The sequence below is a fragment of the Mesoplodon mirus genome, assembly GCF_964341445.2.
Source record: "Mesoplodon mirus genome assembly, chromosome: 3".
NCBI lineage: Eukaryota > Metazoa > Chordata > Mammalia > Artiodactyla > Ziphiidae > Mesoplodon > Mesoplodon mirus.
In genome coordinates, this window is record NC_138978.1 from 159,891,363 (window position 1) to 159,895,888 (window position 4,526).

The following is a 4,526-nucleotide window of genomic DNA, read 5'->3' on the forward strand; positions in this document are numbered from 1 at the left end:
AGCTGATTCTCAGTACACAGCTGTAGAATGACAAGTCATTAAAGTTTCTGAGATACTCAAGAGTCAGTAAGGAAAACTTGCAAAAACTTTCCTTGATTTAATGATGTCATATGAACAAAAACTAAAGCTCCTGATTGCTGATGTTGACATAGTCCTGGATAAATCTGTGTTCATCATTCACAGGTGGCAAGCCTCTCTCCTAGGTTATTTCAGAAAGTCACAGAATAGACTCTCAGCATGCTAGGTGAGCATGCATTGGTTCTATTTTAGTACTAGATCTATAACTACCAAAAATCATTTTCCTTTGGTAAATGGGAACTAACTGAGGTGTTCGAGTCCTACATTGAAGCTCTACTCAGTGTTTTCTGACCAGAATATTCTTCACAATGCCACTTAAGTGCGCAGATACCCACAGGGTACTCTGGGGCCCCAGTGACATGGGCTCCCTAAATAATTTGAAGAACACTATTATTAACCTATACCAGCGGTCCCCAATCCTTTTGGCACCAGGGACCGGTTTCGTGGAAGACAATTTTTCCAAGGGGTGGGGGGGTGAGGGGGGATGGTGCAGGGGTAATGGGGGCAATGGGGAGTGGCAGATGAGTCTTCACTCGCTGGCCTTCTGCTCACCTCTTGCTGTGTGGCCCAGTTCCTAACAGGCCGAGGACCGGGGGTTGAGGACCCCTGTCCTATACCCCTGTCCTCTACCATCTCACAGGCTCCAGAAAAATAGACTCAGAAGGGTAAGCTTAAGAGTTTAGATCTTTCAACTTGTTAAAATAACATTGTTTTTGTTATGTTTGCTATTTTGTTTTGTTTTAATAAAAATAACCTAGCACCAAGTCCTGGCTGAAACATGAGGGTCTGAGTCCTTGCTGTCCAGAGTTTATGTTCTGTTCTGTATGGTGAACGCTTAGAGCAGGCTTGGGGCCGAACGCACCTAAGAATGACTCCAGTATTGGACAGTCTTCGGTATTATATATAATTCCCTGAGGAGAGAAGTGGACGGAGTTCTGTTTTAAGAAGTGATCTTTAAGAATAGAGTCTGCCTCTTCCACTTCTGAGATTAAAAGGTTTAGTGAAGAAGATGGTGTGGGCTCTCCCCAGTCAAGTCATCCACTGTTGCTCCAACACGAATGCCTGCCCTGGGGCGCTCTTTCTTCCTTTGGCAAAAGTCTGATTCTGCAGCCTCTGGGCACATTCTGGAGGCCAGGCACTCCCTTCAGAGCCGCACCCACTGTCGTCATGCAGTGAGCACACCAAACAGGTTCTCCTGGACAGACTGCCGCTGAGGTGTCTGCAGTGGAAGGGAAGTACAGTCATGCACACGCCCGATGACACAGTGACATAAAGGAAGCAACTGCTCTGCCTTCCCCTGGCTTAAAATAAATATAGTAACCACACAGACGTGGATTTCCCATGTGGAGGTAATGGAGCTTATAGGCCTCTTTCCAGCTCTATCCTTACTTTTGCATTTGTGATTGTATATATTTTTTTAAAGGAAGGTCCCAAATTGTACAAGCTTCAGGCACCACAAAAACTTAGTTTACCTGACTATCCTATGTTTTGTATAATGTCACATACTTACCCACTTACACGAAGAACTCTGTAAGATTGTGCTAGCGCCACTTACGGGAAACACTGGCAGGTTGAGAGGCTTCGTTAGCTAAGAGCACACAGCTAAGTTGTCCATGAACTGTGGCTGCTCAGTAAGGTCTGAGGTTTAAACTGAGCTTCTTTTGATGTCTTTAGGTGTATTTGTTGGTTATCCTAGTTTCAAATGAATCACCCACATTAAATGATTTGGCTCTCTTTTACTTTATACTTCAGAACAAGCTCACCACATTCACAGCATTGGATGGTAATGATGAATCATAAAAAGTCTAGTCTATCCTGTAACCCTTTGGCCTGTTCATACCTAGTGGATAGAAATTACTATTTAGAAGATCTTATAAAAAGTGGAGAAATCAATTGGGAGATAAAATACTTATATTAAAAGATTTTAAAAATAGATACATCAGTCTCTGCCTACTTTTTAAGAAGGTCTTTGTACTCCGAAAGAGGAAAGTCTTGATTAATCAACCAATTCAGTGTTATAGAATACTTAGAGTTTCTCAGTAGTTTTAAGAAGCACAGAAAAGAGTTAACACTGTCTCTAACACTGTAATTAGCATAGACACATTCTGAACGTCTCTCTCCCCAATTACAACCTGTTTCCTAGCAAGGAGAGCTGAAAGTAAAGATGATGCTTGGTTGAGTCCAACATGCAGACACACAGGATATACCAGTAACAAAGATTAACACAAGGGGGATAATTGCGAGAACAGTGCGTAGCACTCTCTGATGCTCTAGGCAGCATCAGAATCCCCTAGAAGGGGCTTGTTAAAACACAGATTATCCCTCTCCCCCCAACTCTGAATTTCTGATTTGGTAGGTCTGGGGTGGGGTCTGAGGATGTGCATTTCTAAGAAGTTACCAGGCAACGTAGATGTTGCTGGTCTCAGGGCCTCTCTTTGAAAACCATTGCTCAAGGAAACGTTCTGAGTCCACAATTCTACTTGAGTACAAACCTCATTATATTACATATTTAACCCTCATAACACTCAGCAAAAGAGCATAATTAGGCCCACAATAGTTTTTGCCAGCCCTTTCTTAGAATCTAATAAAACATCAATAGACTACTAATGGTTTGATAACTACCTTTTTTGATCTCAACATGGCAAGATCTCTCTACTTTGGGCCCTGACTAATGACTAGGCATTTCTTCAGACCCTCAAATAATAAGTGAGAGTTTGAAATAACCAAATAATTTGCCATGATGTCATTGGTCTTATGAAATGACAGCACCACACATTAAGAGTAGCCAACAACAATCAATCAAGAACTGGAACATGGAAAACGCCCATATAGGGCATGCGTTTTCCTTGGGGCTAGAGACCACAGGGCTGGGTTGCCAGAACATCTTCAAGACATAGAGAGGAATGGATGGGAAGAAAACTCAACTATGCAGCTGCACATCATTGAATTCTCTGTCCATGCATTGTCGTATTTGGGTCAGTGTTTCCAAGCTCATTTCCCAGATTATATTCTCTCCAACACAGCTAAGAAATACACACCTTTTCATATAATTTGTCCTTCTAAGACTTCCCATAATAACCAGTCCTGAGCATTCATTGGTCTCTCTCTCACACACACACACACACACACATACATACACACACATGCACACGCACACAAATATATATATAATGTCCCTATGCATCTGTTTACCAACATCCTCACATATTCCTACTTTATAGAAATATGTCGTTCTCTATTTTTGTTTGTATTGTTTATGTTTTGTTTTTTGCTGCCTCCTTGACTTAAATAAATTTCCCAAAGTAGGAATAACTGCTTTTGTCACACTGTAAAACCCATGAGTACCAGTACTAGGTAGGCTATACGAGCAATGAGTACTCCAAAAATATTTGTTGATAACGCATAACCTAGGCAATCATCTATGGGGAGAGAACAGGCCATGTCCCCTAAAGTCAGGTAGCCTAATGAACAATTTGCTTAAAACTCATCACCATTTTCAAGAGTTTTTGCATTCATTTGAGCAACCTATTTTTGCTATCATTGTTGTTGTTGGCTATTGGCATTTTGAGAATTGACAAAACCTAATTTTGCTCCTGGAAAAGTGCCGGATTCCAAGATCAGGGCAGGGAAAGTACAAGATGAGCCTGTAATGTCTTGATGTGCCAGAAGTAAGATAATGCTCAAAGAATGATGGGGAGGTATCAAAAGGTCACAGAGGCCAGCTTTAGAGTATTCCCATTGGCCAAATAAGGGACATTTAAGATCAAAACAAATATCAAGAACAAAATAGTAAATAAAATAAGAATCCATGAATCTAAAGTAATAGCAATCAGGAATTCCCTGGTGGCCCAGTGGTTAGGAATTGGTGTTTTCACTGCCGTGCCCAGGTTCAGTTGGGGAACTATGATCCCACAAGCTATGCAGTGTGGCCAAAAAAAAAAAAAAAAAAAGTAATAGAAATATATATGATATAGATATAGATAAATGGGAGAGATGGAAAAGCTCTACCTCATAGCATTAACGCCAATTAATACAGAAAGAATGATGGAGTTAGAAAATCTCCATTTGGCAGCTGCCATCATTGGGTAAAGGTATAAGGAGTAACAGGATATATAGTCTCAAAGCATCTCCTTGTGAGATACTTAGTAATTACAAAGGATAACAGAGTAGCTTTACAATGGAGAAACCTAGAAGGTACCAGCCCAACCAAATGGCAAAGTTAACATTGCCAGTAATTAGTTATGTGCCTCCTGATTTAATGTGCTGAAAAAAATTCAGCATCACTTCTACGATCACCCTGATGAAAGTGCACAACCTGAATCCAATCAAAAGAAAACAAGACAAACCAAATTGAGGAACATTCTACAAAATAAGGGTCTGTATTTTTTTTAAATGTCAATGTCATGAAATACAAAGAAAGACTCAAGAATTGTTCCAGATGAAAGGAA